The sequence below is a fragment of the Mustela nivalis genome, assembly GCF_964662115.1.
Source record: "Mustela nivalis genome assembly, chromosome: 14".
In the NCBI taxonomy this organism is placed as follows: domain Eukaryota; kingdom Metazoa; phylum Chordata; class Mammalia; order Carnivora; family Mustelidae; genus Mustela; species Mustela nivalis.
The window spans coordinates 13,261,376-13,283,941 of record NC_139033.1 but is presented as its reverse complement, the minus strand read 5'-3'; the positions used below and the strand labels follow the sequence as shown (position 1 = coordinate 13,283,941).

The following is a 22,566-nucleotide window of genomic DNA, read 5'->3' as shown; positions in this document are numbered from 1 at the left end:
GCTTATCCTGCTTTGTCATGAGGAATGTTGGCCCAGAGACATGGCTGGGCCTGCCCCGTCACGTGATCTCCATGAGGAGATTCAGAGACCCCAAGCCAGGCCTCCCGGCTCTCTCCCCAGCCCCATTTCTGCTGCTCCGAGTGTGACTGAGCCAGTGGCAAAGGCCGCCCTGGAGCTGGGCTCTGTATGGAACTAGTGGGGCCACAGAGGGCAGGCGGGAGCAGGTGCCCTCAGGGTCCGCCGCCCTGCCCCCCACCCCTGCCTTGCCCCTCCGCATGGATGGCTCTGGGCAAAGGAGTCCTCTGCTGGGGACACACTTGTTCCTGATGGTGGGAGATGTGGCTGACACTCATGAGGCCTGTGACTGGGGGTCCGGCCACTCTAATTTTTAGAAATGGGGAGGTGGGTGGAGGTCTCCAGTGCCTCCCCGGACACCAGGGCCCCAGGCTTTGCCCAGGCCGTCGGAGGGGCTCTGGTTACAGCCCCTGTGGTTCCTGTGGTCTGGCCGGCAGCGCGACCTGAGATGAGGGCACAGCTCTGGGGGGGGCGGGGGGTGAGGGAGCAAGGAGCCGGGTGAGGCCGTTTCTCCCACTGCCACCCGTGCAGAGCGGCTCCTTGCCCCAGGGGGCCGCCGCCGTGGGCCGGCTTGGGCTGGGGGAGGCTGCGCGGGGAGAAGGTGGGGATTGGCTCTCCGCGGACGCCTTCCCGCTGGCATATGGCTCCTCCGCCCGCTGCAGGCTCTGCCAGCGGCTCCCCCTTCTCCATGGCAACTTAGCTCAGTGGTCCCAGTGGAGGAGAGAGAACCGATTCTCCCTCTTCCCTCCCTCCCTCTCCTCTCCCCACCTCTTCCTCCTGCGTCCCTGCCGGCCCCGGGCTCCTGCGTGTTGGCCGGCCGTCTGTCTGTCCGTCCCGGAACCTCCGCGCTCGGGGGCACCCCCCGGTCCAGGCCTGGGTTGCCAGCGGAGCTGCGAGCCGGGGGCGGCTCCCTGAGGCCGGCAGCATGGGGCGCCGGGCGGACCTCCGCAGACACGGGGGGCTGCGGGACGAGCCCCGGCCCAGGGCGCTCCGGCTCTCACACTCTGTCCCCCCTCTTCCCCTTCCTTATATTTTCTTCCTGAAAGGTAATTTTCTGCGAAACTGTCACAGCCTTAGGAGGGGTTTATTAGCAAGGAAGGCTCATTCTGGTCACGTGGGCTGCTGGTTTTCTCAGAGTCGCTGGGATGGAGGGAGCTGGGGAGGGAGAGGCATGGCCTTCTCGCCGGCTGGGAGGGGGCTTGGCGGCACTGGGGGGCGTGGGGTCCCCTGGGCGGCTCTGAGCAGCCTGGCTCCTGGCCCCTGCCCTTGGGCCCGCTGCTGTCTGTTACACTCCTGCTTTCCCGTGTAATTGCCACACAGCATGGACAGTCTGCTTTCCTGGACCTGGTCTGGCCGGGGGAAGGGATGTGGCGAAGCACACACGTGCACCCCACATGGGGCAGGGCTCCCAGTGGCCCTCGCGTGTCTCTGCCTGGCTCACTCTCACCTGGAAATGGAGCGTGGTGGGGGGATGTGCTGTCCCCGTAACCAGGGATCTCCGGGAGCATAGAGGAAGCGAGGAGCAGCTGCTGGCTGGTTCCTGGCAGCTTGGCCATCTGTTTGGGACAGTCCCTCAGCAGAGTTTGGTTCAGACAGGACTTTAAGACCGCTGCCCAGTGGGTCGAATCCTGTCTTGTCTTCCCCACTTCCGGCCGGCCGTGGTGCTCGGGATGGCTTTCCTGGTGGGAGCTGAAAGCATTCCTACAGGAAAAGCTGTAGGCGTTCCTGGTGGGCGCTGTAGGTCCCGGGGCATTCTCCAGCTGTGCGCCCTGTTGGGGGGAGTGTGGGGGGTGGGCAGCTCCCCCCACCTCCTGCGCAGCAGTGGGGGGTGAGCCTCCCGTGGTCAGCTAGAACCTCTCTTATGTCGATGGAAAGTGAGGTGCAAAGGGGAGGGATTTAGCACCTCGTCCTTAGAAGCCCCGGGCTGAATGGTGTCTAAGAAGCCGTCTGTGATCTTTAAATAGAAAGCCAGTGAGCGCCAAGTGGCCCGTCTGACTCACAGGGAAGCTTCAAAGTTTGGTGCAGGTATGCGGGGAGACAGCTCAAGACTGAAGGGGGCGCCCGACGCCCCGGTGTGGGGACGCCCCGGTGTGGGGGCGCCTGAAATGGCAGCTGTGTGTCCTGGAGTCAGGCTCCTGGGCTCTGGGGGGATTATATATTGTTTCGGGGTCTTCTCTGACAGATGCTCTAACAACAAATCAGCCTCGAAAGGCGGCCCGAGACAGGGCTCCCCGTCTGGTTCTGGGGTCGGGCCTCTCCCAGCTACATTTGCACATCCCCCAAAGCCCTGTTTCTCCCAGGCTGCACTCCACTCTGAGTTCCGGGTGCTTCCCCTTGATAATCAGGCCGGTTCCTGTCGGGCTGGACGGGAAGAATGCTTCTGTGTCTGCAGACGTCTGTGCTGTCCTGCTTTCCCTTCGCTTTGAGCCTGGAGTCTGTCACGGAGACCCTCCTGGCATCTGGGTGCTGTGCAGGCTTCTTAACGACATTACCCGCGTCTGGACTCTCCTTGGTTTGCTGTAAATTCTGATAAGTTTACGAGTTGAGTGACGGTTGGGGGGGCGGTGTGCTGGTTTTGTTCGGTTTGCTTTTGGCTTGCTGGCTCAAGGCGTTATCTGATGTGACCCGAAAGAGGTCTGCCCCATTGCGTGGCAGCAGTTTGTGGATTGTGTGGCGGCAATCCGCTCCCATGTTTGCTGTCACCCTCCGTGGGAAGCTGGCCCGCGGGCTGCAGCTAGGGTGACTCTGCCCCCACCCTCCGCCCGGGGTCTTTCCTGTGCATCTGGGGTGGGGGGTTGCTTTGGTGATGATACACGTGTGTGTTCAGTCATCCCAGCAAGCCCTAAAGTCAGAAGGACGGCAGAGCGCGGCTGGCGTTGGAGGAGGGAAGCTGTGCTCCAGCAACCCGCCTGCTTTCATCCGAAGTGAATCCCAAGTGCTCTGTGCCAGCCCCCCCACCCCGGGGCCCCCAGCACCAGGAGCCAGCCTCCTCCCTTAGTGTAATTTCACGTCGCAGTGACTTACTTGAAAGCTTCTGTAAAGAGCTAGAGAGGGTGTGAGAGCAGGTCGGAGAGGTGGGGGCCCGGGCTGCCGATGGCTCCAGCCGGAGAAAGTGTGGAAAGCTCATTCCAGGAAAAGTGGAATAATCACCCGTTGGCTGGCGTTCAGGCGGTGAGTGACTCTCTCCTCTTTAACTCCACGGGAGCACTGGGATCCAGGGAAGGGCTCGGTGGGAAGCCCGGTGGTTCGGGCAGCTCTCACGAGGCTGTGGGAGAGAGATCTGTTTCACTTTTTCCCCCGAGCGCTGGTGTCCAGCACCCAGGCTGTCCCAGGCGGGACGGCAGCGCTGCCTCTGCGTCCGGGATTCTGGGACTCGGGACTGTGTCCGCCCGGGAAGCCGAGCCGATGCCCTGGCCCAGCCCCGGGCCCAGCCTGCAGGAAGTCTGCTGGTGGTGGCTGCCGCTCTCTGTGCCACACACACGGCTTTAGAAAGTGAGCAGGAGAAAAGCAGCTCACGAGTGTTCGTAATCCCAAGCTGTCTTGTGATGTCCCTCTCTCACACACGTGCGTGCACACACCCACACACGCGCGCGTGCAGTTACACGTGTGTTCATACCCTACACTCACACACACCCCTACTCTCTGCACACACATGCGGTCCCACATGCACACCACACTCCCACACATGCATGCACACCCGTACACACACTTACACACATGCACACTTGTGCACACAGGTCCAGCGTCCCCTTCTGTCATCAGGGCGGCCCGGACCCCTGGGCATTCTGCTGTTGGCGGCGTGATCTCCTGTGCATGGCCCCTGGTGTTGGTGAGGTTGTGCGGCTCCCCTCTCATGCGCCGCTCTCCAGCCTGTGTCTCGTGTGTGAGACAGACCGTTCCCACCCCACTTCTCCCAGCGCCCCCTTTCCCGTGCCCCCAGGGCTGTGCTGTCGGATGCAACACAGACAGTGGCGTGCTGGTGTGTGCAGAGAAAGCCCCCAGTTGCCGGCTTTGCATCCCGGGCCCCTGAGCGTCTCAGGCCAAAGGGAAGGAGGTTGTCAGACTGCCGGACGGCAGATGCGCGCACGCGCACCCGTGCTCCGGAGTATTCATGGTCAGGCGCGCTTGGCTTTGCATCCCGTGTTCTCCCCAGTTCTGGTTCGTTTCTCAGAGCACAGTCGCGGCAGACTCTGCACCCTGCCCCCTTGCCGGCACACATCTCAACCAAGCTAACCATCTGCAGACGCGTTAGAGAAGTGTTCGGTGTGGTCCCATTCTACAGAGGAGCACACTGAGTCTCAGAGGGCTTGAGTAACCCGCCTGGGGAAGTCAGAGCATGAACTCAGATCTCAGATTCAAATTCATTCATTCACTGGGCGCTGTGCCACCGGGCTTCGGGAGGGAGAGGAGTCTATCTGTCCCACTTGTCTGAGGAAGAACAGGGTCAAGTGGGGAGCAGGCTCTGAAGGAGGCCACAGCCCAGGGCCTGAGTGGAGACCCCCTCACTGCCTGCCTCCCAGCCCCCCACTTCTGCCTGAAACTTGGGAGGCAACACTGCCCCATCGGGAACCTCCGTCACCGGGTCTGGACCCGTTCTTCTGCTTTCTTTTAAAAATGTTTCTGGCATCGTCCCTTCATGGGGAGGACAGTCTGCAGAGAGGGGTCTGTCTGCTTTATGCTGAGAGCTTGTGTGTGGTGGCTCAATGTAGTAGGAGGGGCACTGCACATCAGGAGACCGAGCCTCAGTTTCCCCCTCTTTCACATGCCTCAGCATAAAGGAGGGGCTGCGAGGGTGCCCGGCAGGGGGGATTGTGATCAGGCCCTAGGACTTCACAAAAGCATATGCCTGGACGGTTCCAAACAGACTGTAGGCGCGTTGATTGTGTGCAGAGACACACAGAGAGAGGGCTCACACGGTAATGCACTTGGATTAAACAGTTGTGCCGGTGAGAAAGTATATGAAAATTCTCACATTGTATTTGCAACTTCTCTGTACGTTAAAAATTACATGAAAGAAAAAAAGGACTTAGGCAATTTGAGGGCTTTTCCCCAAAGATGGACAGAATCAGGACTTAACCGAGGAGGGTTCGTACCTCAGAGACCCTCACAAGAAGCCACATGGATAAGCCCGATGGCCGTGGGGAGAGGTGGCCACTGGGGTGAGATTTTTTAGGCCACGGCAGTCTCTCCAGAGGCAGTGGTCCTGGGTGCAAGGGCTTCCGAGGTCAGGTTCCTCCCTGGGCTCCCTGACAGGGCACCAGGCTGGGATGCCTTCCCCAGAACCACTGCCTGGTGGCCTGAGTCGTCTTCTGTAGGACCCAGCCTGCTGCCTGCCCCAGGCCCAGAGAATATTGTTTGTAACTCTTGATGGTTTCTTGCTGGGGTGCTGGTTTGTCCTGTGGTTGCGAATGCACCCATTAGGTCAGCCTTGTGGCCCCTGGCCGCCTGGGCTCCTGAGAGCTCCTCCAGGTGAATGGCCACCCTCCAATCCTCAAGGTAGTCGCGGGGAGGGAGCGCCAGACCAGTCCTGTCCCTGTTCCTTGCAACTTCCCCTGCCTCCATTATCCCCCTGACAAAGCCCTGCTTGCTGGAAGTGAATGAACCAGGCATCTGACATGCTCTGTTCCGTTCCACCGAGCAGCAGCTGCCCAGCGTGTGCCTCAGTTTCCCTACCTTGTTGCCCTAGCTGGAGGCGCTGTCCTCCCCAGGTCCCTATCACTTCTCTGCAGGCAGCCCAGAGGGGAGCAGGGAGGACAGGAGGAGACACCCCGTAGGAGCGCTGGGGTGCTGGGCCACCTCTAACCTGTCTCCCAGCCTCCAGTGCCCACCCAGCACTAGGGGAGAGCAGAGGGCAGAAGCGGGTCAGAAAACCCTGGAGAATTCCCTTGGCCTCTCCGAGCCTCGGTCCCTTGGTCTGTATAACAGAGTTCATGGCAGGTGCCCACTGGAGACCAGGAAGGACAAGAGGACGGCGTGTCGGGGGGCACTCTTGTCTGCACCGGTGCCCTCGCTTGGCCTATCGTTCTGAGCCCTTGTGTAAGCACTTCACAGCTTCCTAGGTGTGGATACACATTATCGAGGCCTGTGGCTGTGACCGGGCTCCGGCAGGGCTGTGGCAGACCATGCAGACAGGGACTCGGGGCACAGGCCACTCTAAGCTGCTCTTACCGCCTGGCTTCATTTGCCCGCCAGACCCCTGCTCACCTGCTTGGCTGAGGCCTTCCTGAGACTCTGGGCTCCCGGCGTGGGCAGACCGGGAGGTAGGGGCAGACGTGGGGTGGCAGGAAAAGCAAGGCTCGTCGGCCACGAGCTAGAGGGTGAGTCCTGGCTCTGTGACCTCCAGAAGCTGCCAATCCTGGGAACCTTAGCTTCCCCCATGCAGAACAGGGGTGCTGGGTGAGAACGTGAGACTGTGCTTGCCTGGCCTACAGGAGTAGGGTGACAGGGTGACCGTTTTATAGGGCTCTCCTCCAGTGCAGGACTTAAAAATGGATTGCTTTCAAACGGCCACTCCGTATCAAAGCCCATCCTCTTAGGATCAAGGCCAGGCCAGCTGCTGTTTTTCGTGCTCTCCAATGTTGGGCAGGCCGGGGCTGCTGGCAGCCAGGGGGACCTTCTGTCGGGAGGCGTGGTCACTGAGCTGCCCGGGGCCTGGAAGGTGAAGCCTGGGCTCTGCCAGTCCCCTGAGCACACATGGCACATGGGATTGCTGATGGTTTCCCCATCAGCTGGGTGTGTCCCAGCTGCTTGTGGCTCCAGTGCCCACAAAGAGAGCCAGGGCCAGAACTGATGCTCAGATCACCGCCTAGCTGTCTGCCTTCCCAGGCAGGGGTCGGCACACACACTGGGCTTCTGGGTCAGGCAGGGCCGATGGGGAGACCAGCAGAGACACAGAGCTTTCCCGAGTCACCCAGCCATGCTGGGTGGCTCCTGGAGGCAGGACGGAATCAAACCTCCCCCCTTCTCCTTCTGGCCCGTGCCCCACTGCTCCCCTTTTACAGCTGGGGGGGGCCATGCTAGGGACATGGTGATGGCCCTTCTGAGCAGTGCTGGCCCGAATCCTGGCCTTCTCAGGCCCAGCTCTTACTCTACCATCCACCCAGGTCAGGCTGATGCGTAAGGGGGTGTGTGGGTGCCGGGCTCTTAGGAGGGTCCCCTCCAACCCCTTGCAACTACCCCAGGCCAGGCTGAAGAACCGGGTGGTCCCTGTGAGGTCCGAGTGGCAGCCTTGCCTACAGCTTGAGGAAGAGGCTCTGCCCTGTGCCTTGGAGCAGAACCTTCCATCTGACAGGCAACCCCACTCTGTGACCGCTTGGAGGTCGTGGGAACCACGAGTGGCAGCCAGCGGGAGGGGCTCCTGTCTCGGCCTGGCAAGTGTCATGTTCATCTGAGCTGCCCTGCCCGGGCACTCCAGGAGCCTGTTTGTGAAGAGAGGGCTCTTGGGGAACAACCATCGAGCACCTGCCAGTGGCGGGGGGGGGGGGGGTCCCCCAGGGCACAGAGCCACTGCCACCATGGGCCTCAGGCCCTTGGAAACGGTCTAGCTCAAGCCTTCCCTGCCCCTGGGAAACAGACCTGCAAACGCCAGGGTCCTCCCACAGCCCCAGAGGGTATGACCAGGGTAGGACTTATGCCCCCAAGAGCGGTAGACTGTGCTGGGGGGCAGGCAGGAAGCTGGCGGAGCCTCTGGGCTCCGCCTGCCTGTCTCAGTGCGGCCCCTGGGCCCTGTCTGGCTTTCCTGTCCCCCTGTAGCATCTCCTGGCTGGCCTTGCTGCCCAGGGCTGCCCACTCCTCTCTAGTCGGTGGAAACGTGGTGGCCGTGTTACTGCTGGTGTGCAGGGCTCATGCTGGGACGCAGCTTCGCAGTTCCCAAAGCGTGTTGCCTCCAGGTTTATTCTTGAGGCTCACCGTGGCCTTGTGAAATGGTCAAGGCAGGGGACCAGAGTCTTTTCTATGGAGGGACAGAGAGGCAGAGGGAACTACCCAAGGTCAGCCAGCTGCTCTGGGGCAGAATTTGGACTCCATGTCATTTACCTAACAAATATTGGCTGGGCACCTGTTTTGGTCAAGAACTGCTCTGGCCAGGCCCCGGGAAGGCCACTGTGAGCGAGACACGGCCTGAGCTTGAAGGCAGAGCAGGCAGGGACATTGAAGTCTCAGAAGGGCCAAGCGGAGAGTCAGCACCAGGAGCCTGGGCAGCCAATGAGTCCTCAGGGATCCCTTACCTGGAAGAAGGGCTCTTTGAGCCTGAATCAGAGGGCTCAGTCGTCTGACTGCAGACCCAGAGGGACACCTGGAACCTAGGCCACGTGTTCTCACCTCCGGTAGGCTTCCTGATGTCACTGGGGAAGGTGCGTTGAATGCAGGGTCTTGGTCTTCTCCTCCAGAGGTTCTGATTCTCGGGGGGAGGGCTGGCCATCTGCGTTTTGAACAAGCTCCCTCAGTGTTTCTAAAGCAGCTCATCCCTGTCTGTGATCTGAGAAATGCTGGGCTGGGCTTCTCAGAGCCCCTCGAGCTGGGATGGTCCTAACTTGTTCCTAGGCACAGTAGCAGCCACAGAGCTGCTGGCCTGCTGGGGCTTTCTAGATGCTGAATTGTCAGGGAAGCCTTGGCCGGCTTCTTACTGCAGTGAGAGGTTCCTCCAGGATAGAGACCAGTAGGAGATGCTGAGCCAAGATCAGGGTGGGGGTGGGGCACTTCTAGTCAGAGAAACCTGCAGTCCCTGGATTGGGGCCTCACCTGGGATGGGGGGTGCTTCTGGCTGCTTGCTTAGGGTCGGTGCCCCTAGGGGCCTAGAAAAGGCTGTCTAGGTGCAGTAAGGGGAAGCAGGGAAAACAGAGAGGCCGGTTGGCTGCATGTCCAGTGGCCACTTCCCCTGAGTGTCTGTATTGTGGATGCAGAAGGGCTACTCACTGGCCCTCAAGTACCCTTAGCTAGTTGGCTGCAGACCTGGTGGCAGCACAGTCACAGGCTTACTCCATCCTGCCTGAGTGCTGGTGTGGCCTCCCCACCAGGACATCATGGGTTCTTCTCCTGCACATGGGCAAAGCAGGGGGAAACTGGCTAACATCTGTGCGGTCGGTTTGGGCAGTGTCCTGCTTCCCAATGCCATAGATCCCGTGTCCCATCCCCTGGGGCTGCCAGCACACCGGACTGCAGGCTGGGCTGAGAACAACTGAACTTGATCATCTCATACTTCTGGAGGTCAGAAAGCTGAACTCCAGGTGTCTGCAGGCCCGTGTGCCCTCCAAAGGCTCTAGGGGTGAATCCTCCCTTCTTCCAGGTTCTGGTGGCCCCTGGTGTCCCTTGCCTTTTGACTGCATCACTCTGATTCTGCCTTGGTGCACCCATGGCCAGCCCCTCTGTCTCTCTTCCTCTTCTCCAGGGACCCCTGTCATTGGATTGGGGGCTCACCTTAAATCCGAGATGATCTCATCTCAAGATCCTTAACTAATCATACGTGCAAAGACCCTGATTCCTTCTAAGGTCACAGTCTGAGATTCCAGCTGGACAGCAATTTTCACTCAGTAGGCAGACTGTCACCAGGTAAAGGCACATCTGTTGCACTGGCCAGGGGAGCAGCGGGCTGGCAGCTGATCCCAGAAACTAGATCTAGGGCTTCTAGCAGTCTCTGGCTCTGTGGTCAGCTAGGGCAGCTTTGCCTCTGTTAGGGGACTCAGAGAGTCCAGAACAGGGGAGGGGGTGGCCGAGGGGTGTGCCATTTGGACACTTATTTTAAGGTGTCCTGGAGAAGAAAAGCAGAATGTAGACCTGAAGAGCCCACCAGGACCCCAGGTTGAGTCCCCAGGAGGCCAACTGCACAGCATAGGGACTTCCTGACAGGACCTTGTAGGCAGCGAACAGCCCGTCCTGGGAGGTGGTCTAGCAGCCCTCCAGGGTAGGCATTGCCAAGAGCCCTATCCCCGAGAGCTCTGAGCCTGTGCTTGTCTTGGGGATGGATGGCCCCATCCAAAAGCTCAGGGACCTCCCCAAGGGCAGCCAAGGTGATGTGGCAGAGCCAGCCCCAGACCCCCAGACCCTCTCTCTGGCTGGCTGGTGGGTTTGCAGGGTGGGGGCAAAGGGTACCCCCCAGGACCCAGGCCATCAGGCCCCTCCTGCTGTCCCCATAGAGCCCTCCACCTCTGCAGCTGGGTCGCCCCTCCCCTTGCTCTGTCTTCTGGCTCAGCATCCTGCTGGCCTCCCCCAGGAGCCTCCCCCAGAGTGCCTGTCCGTGGGAGCTACCTGGCTTACACCCAGGGGCTTTAAAGTTTTGTTTTGTTTGTAAGTTTCATATAACATAAATTAACCCTTTTATTTTTATATATTTTTTAAGATTTTATTTATTTATTTGGCAGAGAGAGAGAGAATGAGAACAGGAATGCGAGCAGGGGGAGAGGGTGAGGGAAAGCAGGCTTTCTGCCAAGCAGGGAGCCTGATGAGGGGCTCCATCCCAGGATCCTGAGATCATGTCCTGAGGCAAAGGTAGACGCTTAACGACTAAGCCACCCAGGCGCCCAAAATTCACTCTTAAAGTGAGCAATTCAGTAACATTTAGTACATTCACGATGGTGAGCAAGTAGCACCTCTGTGTAGTTCCAGAACATTTTCATCACCCTGAAAGGAGACCCTGTACCCAACTCTAGAGTTCCCCCCCACAACTGCAGTAAAATACGTGTAACAGAGTTTACCACCCTAACTACCTGTAAGTGTCCAGTTAAGTGGCCTCAGGCACGTTCCCCTTGGGCAGCTGTCCCCACCGTCATCTCTGCTTCTTGTTGCTGTCTCCACACTGACGCTCCGTCCCCATGAAACACCGACCCCTCCCTCCCCCAGCCCCTGGCGCCCCGACCCGCTTTCTGTCCCTGTGAACGTGCCTTGCGTATGTGTGTGGCGTCCCGCAGCACCTGTCCCTCCCGACTGGGTACTGTCACTCAGCACAGTGTCTTCCATGCGCATCCACGGTGCAGCAGGAAGCAGAGGCTCCTTCCCTGTGCAGGAGGAGTAACGTTCCGGCCCGTGGAGGGACCACATTCGCGTACTGGTTCATCTGTCAGCGCAGGCTTGGCTCGCTTCCGCCTTCTGGCTATTGTGACTCCAACCTTGGGACTTTTAGAGAGTCGAGTGAGAACAAGTGCAGGGCCAGGAGTCAGACTGGGCTCGTCCTATCTCCAGTACACATACCCCACCCCCTTAACCCGTAATCAGCTCGGGCCCCAAGGAAAGATTCCAGAATCCCCCCCACCCCCACACAGACACCTGTGTATTCCTCTCCGAGCCACACTCCTTTGCTGCCCATCAGCTCCCGTTTTTTTCCTCCCGAAACACCTGGTCACAGCATGCTGCAAACCTCAGCCCTCACTGGAGGCTGCTGGCCTCCTGAAATTCTGACTTTCCAGGTGACCTCGGGCATGTCTGTCCTCTGAGCCCTTGTGTCTCATCTGCAGGTGATCTGAGACAAGGGACTCACATGGTGACTTGGGTCAGCTACTCACGAGGTGCTGGGCTCCTCAGAAATGCTGCCAGATGACTGCTCCCCTCCTTGGTCCTGCTGTCTCTACGGCCAGCCCCGCCCCTGGTGTACCCCATCCACAGGTGTTTGCTGAGCACCTGTTGTGGACAGAACGGGGGGCCTGGGGGGCTGCCCAGCACAGGTGGCTTTAAGTAGCCCAGAGGGATGACCGGACATGTCAGGGAGGAGGGCAGGTGTCACCCTTCCTATACACATCCAGGGTCGCAGCGTTGTCTCATTTAATCCCACCTACCCCTGTCACGTGGGCGATCGGGTAACCTGAGGCCTGAAGGGGTCGAATGACTTACGTGAAGACGACGCTTGAACTGGAACTTAGGTCTGTCTGGTTCCGGAACTGGTCTCTCCCACTGCACCTTGCGGCTTCCAACTTGCCTCGTTTGCTTCCTGCCGCCGCCCCCGCCCCCAGGGTGGGAGGACTTTGCCCGCCCCCGCCCCCAGGGTGGGAGGACTTTGCCCGTCCCCGCCCCCAGGGTGGGAGGACTTTGCCTGCCCCCGCTGTCCTCCACCTCCCGCTCCCCCAGGCCTGCTGTTCCGCTTGGGGCTGTTCAGCGCCTCCTCACTTCCCACCCTGTTGACACGGGCTGTTGCTGGGTTGGTTTTGTTTTTGACCTAGTCAGCCTGGCAGGGAAGTGGCGGGCTGTGTGCAGAGCTTCCCGAAATAGCCCCAGGCTCCCTGCCAGTGATAGAAGAGCCAGACTGTGTGCGGTCTTGGGCCAGTAGAGGCTGACTCCGTTTCCTCACCCAGCCACCCCGCCTTCTTCTTGGGCTCCCCTGCCTCGTGCCTCCCCCAGCCCAGGTCACTGAAGGCCACGTCCCACACCTGTGCCCTGTTAAGAGGTTTTTGGCCCCAGAGTGCCCGGAGGTCAGGTGTGGTTGGGATAGCCTGGGGCCTGGGATCAGGGACTCTCATTTCCTCCCCATGACTGACTTGCCTGATGACCTTGACCAAGTCCTGGGTACTCCCTTGGCTTTAGTCCTCCCTTTAGAGGCGGCGGGGAGGCACATCTGTACACCCCCCCTGGCCTGAACATGGGGGTGAGTGAGAGAGTGGGGGCAGGGCGCCCAAACAGGCAGTGGGAAGGTTCGTAATAACGATCTCAGTGAGTCACTTCTGAGCCCAACTGTTTGGAGCGTGAGGACACAGTTCAAAGGGAAACGTTCCGTTAGCAGGTGGTTCCAAGGTGGTGTCACGCCACAGCAATCACGGCAGCCGGGACACTGTCTTGAGTGTTGGGTGCTGGGCATTTTGTGTTTCACTGTCCCTTAGTCTGTGAGGGACAGACTCTCACTGTACCTCAACTGAGCGTACATGGCACCAGACCTGGTTTTATAAGCATGAGAACTAAGCGTCAGAGGGATGCCTTGGGGACACAGTCGGTTGAGTGTACAACTCATGGTTTTGGCTCAGGTCGTGATCGAAGGGTCGTGAGATCGAGCCCTTCGTCAGGGTCTGGGCTCAGTGGGGAGTCTGCCTGAGGTTCTCTCTCTCTGCCCCCACTTCTAAAAATAAACAAGTCTTTAAAATGAAAAAAACAAAACAAAACAAACCTGAGAGGCAGAGTAACTTGCTAAGACCAGGTAAATGGGGAGCTGTGATAAGAGCCCTGTTCCGGCTTTAGAACCCATGTTCCATCCGATGTCATGCCCCCTCTTTCAGGGTAATCTTGTCCCTGCTCTAGGCTCTTCTCTCCTGACCCTGAGCCCTGTCCTTTGGGGATCCCCTCGGCAGCCAGAGCAGCCAGAAGGTTCTGTGTATATTTATATGGAAAATCTGATGCAGGACGGAAATCCACAAGGGGCTTACCTCAGAAGAGAGCCCTGGGGACATGGGGGCATCTCTGGGACTGAAAAGCTGCCCAGTTAGAGCAGCTCTTTTTATACTGGACTTTGAGGCAACAGAAGAGTCACCAAGCATTTTGCAATCATGCACCATCATGCACCAAGCCCTTGGGGGCACCTGCATGTGCCCTCCAAAACCTGGGGAGGCCCCATTATTTAGACTTGGCAGATGAAGAAATGCAGCTCAGTGAGGAGGTCTGGCCACCCCTCTGAGGCCGCCGGCTCCCATGGCAGGACCAGGACTAGACCCCAGTCTGTCTGGTGCTGTCGCTGCCCCTGCCGAATCCAGAGAATAGGAAGCCTGTGGCTCCTCCCCCTTGCCCCTTCCTCCTCTGGTCCATGGGCAGGGATTGGCCCGAGCAGGTGTCCCCGGCTGCCCAGGGCTGGGTTCCATCCCCAGAATAGGGCTCCCGGCCCTGTTTGCTGGTGCGATTGTATTTACACACATTTCTCTGTGTGTTTATGTGTGAGCGCAAAGCTGTCTTTGGTTTGTGACTAATCCTGCATTGCGTGCCCCGGGGTCAGGGCCTGGCAAGTTTGGGGGGACAGGGTGTCTATGATGCGCATCGTCTGGACTGCATCGGCTGTGGGATGAACCAGGCCCAACACACAGTTGTTTCCTGGGGAAGAGACGCCGAAATGCAGAGCCATAATTCCCTAGCCTCGATTCCAGAATCCCGCAAGCTCAGAAAACCAATGCTTTTTCATAACTCATTTGGCAGCAAAATCCCGCCGGAACCGAGGTGAGGCTATTTATAGTCCAAGTGAGGCTATTTATAACCTCGGCGCAGTCTACGTCCACGAAGTCCCCTGCAGAAATGTCAGTGTATCTGATTATCGGGTCCCGCTGAGCGAAGCAGCGTCACCCATCGAAATGCGGGGAGCCCTGAATTCTGAACTACATCAGGCCCCGAGGGTAACCCCTCTCCTTGTAGCCTTCCGCAGATAGCCTCTGCTCCCAGGCGCTTCCCCTGGGATTCCTGGACCTGAGGGAGGGTGTCGCCCCAAGTGCCTGCAAGACCCCCACAGCCCCCAGCCCCGCAGCCCCCGCCACGGGCCGCATCCAGCAGCTTGGTGCTCCTGGTATCGCCGTGAGGGACGGATTACATCTTCAACTGCCAGGCACAGCGTGGCGCGCCCTCCACACTGACGTCTGACTCCCTTGCTGGAGGTATTGCCCCCTCTCTTCACGGAGGAGCCCAGGGAGGCTCAGTTCTAACTGTCATGTCTAAGGTCAGAGGTGAGGAGGGCAGGTGCGGGGCCTCCGTCTTGTCCTTCCACCCGGCTGCCTCTCTGGGAGGGAGTCTAGGCATGAACAGCAACATGTCTCCCTGGATTTGCAGCCAAAGCATGTTAAAATGGGGAGGGAGGAAGCAGATGGGGACCCAGGTGCCCGCGCAGGGTGGGTAGGCAGATGCGAATCAGGCCCCTCCTTTGGTAGGGAGGAGGGAGGGGGAGAAGCGGGAGCCCCTCTGCTGCTGCAGGGCCTCCCACGCCCCCCCCCCCGCCCACCTTCCGCTGTAATTCCTGCTTCTCAGACAGTCCCCTTTGTAAGAACACCTGTGCCGCCTCCCCACCTTGTCTGTTGCCGACAGCTGGCCACCGATGGCGCTGGGTCTGCTGCCGCCCCTGGGTCTTGTCTGTAGTGCTCACAGAAACCCCGGGCACTCAGAGAGGGGGGTCACTTTGCCTAAATCCCTTCTGCCCACTGTTCTTGGGACCACCTCCCCCACAACTTTCAGTGACTCCCTTGTATCTGGTCTTTGGCGGGCTCTGAAGTCCCAAGGGGCCTGGCTTCCTGGCACGCAAGCTCTTTCCTGCTCGTCTCCTGTGAGTCCTCCTGTGATGACCCAGGGCCCCCTTGCCACCTGCCGCGGAGTCCTGCCTCAGAGTCTTTGCTCCGCCTCTCAGCCACCGGAGTGCCTCCCCGGCTCCCACAGGAGGCACCCCTGTTTGCAGGGCCATGCTGCCGTGAGAGAGCACTGCTGATGGTCACAGGGCCCCACGAGGGCTGCAGTTTCCACATCGACAGTGAACAGGCCTTATTAGGGCAGGGGCCTGGCGTGGTCCATACCTCTGTGTGAGCCCTGCCAGTAGGGGCTTTCTTGCTGGCCCTTTCTGGGTCAGAACGTTTCCCAGAGCTGCCATGGGCTTAAAAAAGACAGCTGGGGCTCACTGTAGAGACCTTTGGCTGGAGAGGGCCAGGACTCTCCGCTCCACTTCCGGCTTTGCCCTCAGTCCCCGGAGGGAGGGGAGGGATGGATGGGTCCCTGGGTGCGCAGATGGACACGTGGATGCACGTGTGGACAGACGGATGCGTGGGTGTCGCATGGTCTCGGGCATGCGTGTGTGTATGCGTGGGTGCGTGGGCGGACAGAGGTGCTGGTGGATAGGTGCGTGGACGGATAGATCAGTTCCATCGGTCCTGGCCTTCATTTCTCATCTGTTCGATGCTAACGTTGGGTTACAAGTTCTCCTTTAGTTTCTGGGTTCTGCAATTCGGTCTGCATCAGCCTAGCACCCTTAAGAACCCTGTTCCACCCCGGGCACCTCTAAAGAACTCCATACCTATGCCTGCGGACTCTGGAACCCTTTCTCAGCTGTGCTTTCTGCTTGCCCTGGGCGTTCCCTGGGCCTCGCAGCCCTAGCCTTCAACCTCTGCCCGTTGTGTGCTGTCTGGACACTGTGTCCACACAGCTCTCCAGCTGCAGGTGCGGCCGGGCTTTCCCCGACCTCTGGTTTTGACAGAGCCGTTTGTTTATCTGCGGGAGGGCTGGGTGTCTGTTCGGAAGGAGCCCCCGAGGGACCGGGGTTTGGAAATGTGCTCCTTGTGGAAGGGAAGAGCGCCCCCTGAAGTTGGGCAGCCCTGTGTTGGCAGCAGGCCCTGGGGTCCAAAGCAGACATGCAGCCCCGTCCCTCCAAGAGCTTGCAGCTTTGTGGGGTAACAGTGTGCACAGTAACACCCCCCCTCCATGCACAGAGAGCCTGGCGGACAGGAGGGCAGCTGTGGCCAAGGAGGCTGTGGGCCAGGGACAGCTTTATCAACAAGGCAGATGTGGTTGGGGCTTGGCTCCCTAAGCAGGGTGTCCCCGCGGAGGTGGGGACCCAGATAGTGGCAGCAAGCACAGGCACCGAGACTGGCCAGGGAGCTCGACGCACGCGGTCGCCCGCCCTTCAGTTCCTGCAGGAGCTTCAGCTTCTGGATAAGGAGCCTGGGGGTTCTTTGGTGCATAAAGTTGAATTCTTGAAGGTCTTTAAGCAGAAAAGGGACCAGTCAGTTCTCCTTTCTTACAGTCTGTAAAGAAACAAAGGTTGAGTCAGAAAACTCCCCGACTGGCATGCTGGGCGCTCACGGCCTCGTGGTTGGGATAAGGAGCTGGCATGCCGGCTCACTGAAAAAGGGGCGGCTGCCAGGGCACACTGGACAAAGAAGGGAAACTGATTAACTTGAAGTTTCGCCTGACTTTTCTTTTTTTTCCTGGGAAAAACATTTTTTTTCTTTTGAGATGTAATTCATATAACATAAAACTGTGTTAACAGTTCTGCCACATTTAGTTCATGCACAATATATTAGACTGTGGTCATGTGACTTCCCCCTCTGTCTATTCCAGAACATTCTCCTCACCCCAAAAGAAACCCTGAAACCATTAGCAGTCACTCCCCATCTCCCCACGCCCAGGCCCTGGCGGGCGCCGATATTTCTTTCTCCGCAGATCTGCCGGTTCCACATCATCACATCACGGGAGTCACACACCCCAAATGCCAGGGGCCTTTTGGGCTGACTTTGGTTCTGCTTTGCCCTCCCCCCACCCCATCCCTAAGCTCACCTGTACTTCATGCTGTGCGGCCCCCAGGCCAGCCTGGTGTCCATACTGGCTGTAGCGCCTAGCCTTGCACCAGCCCGTGAGGGAAGCCCAGGCAAGTTCCATCAAGCCAGTCAGCACGAAGCTGGAGAAGCAGGACTTCTGCCCTCACGGGGCATGGATTCCATGGAGGGCTGTGATGCTGGGAGAGTAACCCCCCTACCCCCACCCGACCCAACAGAGAGCACAGACCCAGCTCCAGAAGCCGCAGTGCTGCAGGTCACAGCCGGGACCCAGGCAGCTTCCCTCTTGGCCTGATCTGTGCCCACCACTCTGTCTGGTAGACCCTCTTCCAGGACTCAGGCTCAGTGGCCACCATGTAATGAACCACAGGGGAGGTGGCTCATTGACTGACCACACCCCCAGGACTGGTCCTTGGAAGATCCCCCAGAAATGACCCAAAGTACCTTCTCTCTGACCATTTGGAAACACCGGGGTTCTTTGTGCCCTGCCACGCACCTTGGCTGGTCTTCTCCCTTCCCGGAATCCCTGACCCCCGCTTGCCAAGGGTTTCTAGAGGTCTACAGAGTGCCTCGTGGTATGTGTGCCCAGCACTGAGAGAGCAGAATGTGGGCCCTGCCCTTGTGCCTTGCGGTTTGGGCCCGGACAGTGGGAATGGTGTGGGAACAGAAGGTGAGGTGCTTGTCAGGGAAACCTTGGGCGCCCAGCTTCTCCTGGAGTGGTCGGGGGGCTCACAGAGCGGGAGCTGATTTGGCAAAGTCTTTCAGGACATTTTGGGGGGTTGCCACGTAGACCAGGTGGGGAAGGGCTATTTCGACAGAAGGAGCAGCGAGTGTGAATCACAGCGAATGCTTTAGGCGACAGTGAAGGATCCCCCGCTGCGCGCCAGACACTGGGGACCGGGTGGGAGATGTGAGCACTGCCCTCGAGGGCTTCAAAGCTGGGGTGCTGAGGCGCGCGGCGGGGAAGCTGCCTGTGACATGGCTTTCGGGAAGACGGGGAGAAGGGCAGGTGGAGCTGGAGAGTCAGGCCGGCCAGGTGGGAGGGCCAGAGAGGTCATGGGCAGAGTACAAGGGCCTTGAGGGAGGTTCTGGGAGCAGGACCCCGGAGGGAGCTGTCAGATGTGGTCGGATACACTCTGACAGCTTCTAGGAGGATTTGGGGGGACCCAAAATGGAAGAGTGGGCAGCAGCTGGGCAGCTGTTCTGCCACCAAGGAGAACCGACAGGGTCGGAACGAAGGCCAAGGTAGAACAGGGACGGGGGGTGGGGTAGAGGGAGTCCCTGGTTCTGCGCGGTGACGTGAGACCCACAGGGAGGGTCCCAGGTGGTTCCTGGGGACCCGGTGCACTGCCGGCCTGGTCCTCAGCGGCTGTGAGGCCTTGGCTGAACTGCCTGATGTTGCCCAGCCCCGGTTCGGTCTTCTGCAAAATGCCCCAGAGGAGGGGACGGGGAGCTTCGGATCACTACTAGAAAGAGAGCCAGCCAGGGAAAGAGGCTGGATTGGGCTGTGCTTCCCCGACAGGAGGCCCGCCTGGGCTCAAGGCCCTGCTCCTGCGAACTCGGGATCCCCCAGGTCTAGTGCAAGGGTCCCAGTCCCCCTTCCCAATGCTGGTTCCCACCTGGGCCCCCCGCGTTGCCCACCCTCCTCCCCCAGTTAATAGTCCAGGACAAGCAGATGGCTCTGTTTTCTTTTCCTCCTGCTCTTGAACAGCCTCGCTCCGGGGGGACGTGGGGTGGGGGGAGCCCGGGGTCTCTCACTGCCAGTGATCACGGCCTCGATGGGCCCCCATGGGCCTCAGGGTGCCCCAGCTTCAGATCTGCTGGCCCCCAGCCCATGGAGGTGGGGAAGAGCCTTAGACCTGCTGGTCCCACCTTCCAGCCGCCCCTGACTTCATGTGGGGCCTGTCCAGGGCACGTGGCCGATAGTCACAGGATGAAGGGGCCAGTGGTGTCGCTTTCCCTGTGAGGAAGGGACTCACACACATGCTTCCCACTTTGGGGATCTGAGGCTTCAGAGCGCCTCAGCTGAACCCAAGGCCAGCGTGCCTTCCGTCCGCACCTGCCGGCTCTCCGCTAAGGCCAAGGGCTGGACCTCAGGGGACAAGGACCTCCCTGCTGGCAAAGCCCTGCAGGGGAAGCTTTAGCACATGCTCCCCTCTCTGGTTGTTGGCCTCCTTCTTAATGAAATCCTGGGGGTGCAGCCAAGTGCATGTGACCCCCTAATTGGGCTGAATGTGGAGAGAGCCAGATCTCGAGGCCTACGTGGTGGGTGATTACCCTCGCTCCTGGCCTGAGGCCGAGGAGGGCTGGGACAAGGTCCAGGGCCCCACAGGATTGGGAGAGGGCGGAAGGACTTCCAGCTTTTGTCTGCTAATCCAGGAGGACTTGCTGGAAGAGGGGAGCAGGTCAGTTCAGTTCTTTCCTGCTTGGCGTCTGGCAGGAGGCAGCAATACCGAGAAGCCAACCAGGCCCGTGGGGGCGCCCTCCAGGGCTCAGGGCCTCTGTGACACTGTCCCTACGTCTGTCGTCATGTGAAGCCTTCCCGGTGAGTAGTGGGCACAGAATGGTCCAGAGCGGCTCTGAATCGAGAGCTGGTCTCCCAGGCAATGTGAACGTGAGCCATCAGCCTGCACCCTCCACCTGCGACCCCAGCACTGCCTGAGAGCTCCGGCAGAGTTCGGGTGCTAGCTCTCCTTCGCAGATGAGTCAGCCCAGGCCATATATAAGCGGCTGTGACATATACAAGCGGCTGAGCTTGTATACTCTTTCCTTTGAGGCTCAACGACTGCCCAGACCTGAGGGCCAGGGCCAAGGTCAGTCCTCAGGGCCCCTCAGAGCTGACTCAAGGAAGTTTGATGGGGGTTGGGCTGACCGGTGGTGTTCCAGGAGCCAGATGGACTTGGGGACAGAGGTGGCGGGAGCTTAACACCCTAGGACAGAGCCCCTGGGGAACACGGGGGCTCCCACAATGGCTGGTGGAGGCCCCTCCATGACTGACTTCTCTTTAACCCTTTCCTTTCTTCTCTCATCCTGCTCTCTTGGACACCTCACAAGCGTGTTCGTTCAGATCTATCTTAAGATCGTCTTATTAGCGTATGAGGACACCATAGACAGGGCTTGTGGGGAGCTCCCCCTGCCCTGTGCGCCCCTGCAGGGGAGGGGAGAAAGGTGAGGGTGGCCCTCAGGGGTTGGGCAAGAAGGAGATTTTTCCATCTAGGATCTGTTGAAAGGATGGGTCTGGCTTTGGGGATGATCAGAAGGTCCCGTAGCCTGATCTCCCCTCCAAGTGGTCCAGAAACACGTGGCTCCAAGCAAAGCCTACTGATGTGTGATTAATTTACAAATAGGCGTGCAGAGTGGGACATTGTGTACACAGGAGCCCGCTGTTCCTGCAAAGCTGTGTCAAGATGTCACCAAGCTTGGTTTTATTTTAGTACCAAGTTATTGTATCTGTTTAGCACCAAACCTGCGCACGCGCTAGGAGGCCGGGCTGGCGGCAATGTCTCCTCCGGAGGAGACAGACCTTTGAGGTCGTTCCAGGCCCCATGCAGGTAGGGGGCCCAGATTCGTGAGAAGCCCAGAGCAACTTCCCAGTTGCACAGAGGGTGTCCATGTTTTGTGGATAGAGTCTCCCCACACAGAAGATCGGTGCACGCTGGGGACACTGGACGTCATGTCCTCCTACGTCCTCCCGCGCCTGCCCTCCACCCCAGCCAGCCTCGGCCGTCCCCTAACCAGATGACCTCCCCACGACTCACGTAGACTCAGAAGACAGAATGAGAGGTTTCAGAATGACCATACAAAGAAAAGCACTTTAGCCGATCTGAAATTTTTAATCATTGTTTATTTTGACTTTGGGGTGAAATTTATCATAATGCCCTTTTGGAGGAGGAGGTTAACTCAGCAAGTGAGTAACTGTGCAGAAGGTCAAAGAGGCTGCATCACCCTCCGATTAGTCAGGACTTTTCTTGTAGTAAATAACAGAAGTCCAGTGTGCGTGAGCTCCAGCCACAGGGGGCCCTGCTGGGGATGCTCACATCCCTGGGGAGGGAAGACAGGGCGGCCCACAGTGGCAGCTGCATCCAGGTGCAGCCAGGGCTTGCACTCACGCCTAGCTCCACTGAGGCCCATGTGCCTGGTCCGTTGTCCTAGGCCGGCTGCACGGAGAGCTTGTACCTGCTGACACCTTCCTTCCTCTGCCACCAGGGAAAGGGCCAGCTCATGTTCTCTTTGACCCCAGGCTGAAAAATAGGCATTTTAAGCAGAGGCAAGGTCACCATCTGCAGGTTGAGGGCATGCTGCTGCCTTCTCCTCCTGCTCCCCAAAGCCCTTGATGTGATAGAACAAATATTATTAAATATCCATGTGGACAAAGAGATGCCTTTAGCGCATAAGAAACCACGAGGACTTAGCAAAAGATGGGGTGAAAATGGAATGAGACCGAGGAAGGAAACAATGGTCGAATCGTACTCAGGAGGGAGAGAGGATTCTAGGTGTGCTCCAAGCCTAGATGTGACATATGAGGGCCAGGAAGGGGTTCTTGGGTGACCTACATAGTTTGGTGCATAAATGAGGAAGTAGAATGAATACACAGCTATCAAGTTTCTTCTCTTATTGGGGAAGGAGAGGTAGACCCTTATTAAATCTGGGCACTCTGGAGAAGTATATGTTTAGTGTGTGCATTTAAATATTTGAAGAGGACCCCTAGAGTAGGAGTCAGCAGACTGTGGCCTGCAGGTCAGATCTGGCCCATGTTCCATTTGTGTAAATAAAGTTTTATTGGAACACAGCCACACCCATTTGTTAGTATATGTTTCTATGGCTGATTTCCTGCTATAGTGGCAGAGCTGAGAAGTTGTAACAGAGACTGCATAGCCCACAAAGCCTAAAATAATTACTATATGGCCCTTAATGGAAAAAGTTTGCAGATCCTGCTCTAGAAAAATAAAAATAACACAAAACGTCCAATGCAATATAGAAAAATATATATATCTAAGAAAAAAAAAGAATCAAAAAAAAAAAGCAAAGAAGATTGAAAGGAAATACATATTGTAAACAGAAAATGGCAAGAATTAGTCTAAATGTCAGTAACCACAATGATTGAGAACAGAGACATTCTCTCAATAAAGCTAAAAAAATTGTTTTGAATGAGACCGAAAAAGAGAAAAAGAAACCTAAGAAATCTGAAAATAAAAGGATGAGGAAAGAAATCCTTCTTATACAGAGCATAGAAAGCAAATGAGCCATGTTAATGTCAGCAAAAGAGAAGTAAAATGAGCATAGTTTAGGGATTGAG

At 58.3% G+C, this 22,566-nt stretch overlaps 2 protein-coding genes and 1 long non-coding RNA gene across 44 annotated transcripts in view; 1 reads left to right on the top strand and 2 right to left on the bottom strand.

Moving 5' to 3' along the window:
• LRRC43 (leucine rich repeat containing 43) overlaps positions 1-22,566 on the bottom strand; it is a 298,822-nt gene that overhangs the window by 141,869 nt on the left and 134,387 nt on the right. The window lies entirely within an intron of this gene.
• The window catches only part of PITPNM2 (phosphatidylinositol transfer protein membrane associated 2), a 134,076-nt gene that overhangs the window by 58,503 nt on the left and 53,007 nt on the right, over positions 1-22,566 (top strand). For 2 of the 41 annotated variants that reach the window (XM_082698287.1, XM_082698303.1), the window contains exon 1: positions 2,737-3,246. The exons of 34 other annotated variants lie outside the window; for them this stretch is intronic. The gene's annotated coding sequence lies outside the window, so the exon portion shown is untranslated. Of the gene's footprint in view, positions 1-881; positions 1,122-2,442; positions 3,247-22,566 lie in introns of those variants that run through there. 5 more of the 41 variants (XM_082698277.1, XM_082698301.1, XM_082698297.1 and 2 more) reach the window with 5 other exon arrangements.
• Positions 3,228-12,178, bottom strand: LOC309847781. 2 transcript variants are annotated; one of them, XR_014302601.1, is made up of 5 exons: positions 11,893-12,028; positions 11,568-11,682; positions 10,950-11,181; positions 8,395-8,494; positions 3,228-3,340 (listed from the first exon to the last, which is right to left on the bottom strand). It is a non-coding gene; the product is annotated as an uncharacterized lncRNA (long non-coding RNA). The 2 variants fall into 2 exon arrangements; XR_014302600.1 differs by lacking the exons at positions 3,228-3,340; positions 8,395-8,494 and having other exon boundaries at positions 10,385-11,181; positions 11,893-12,178.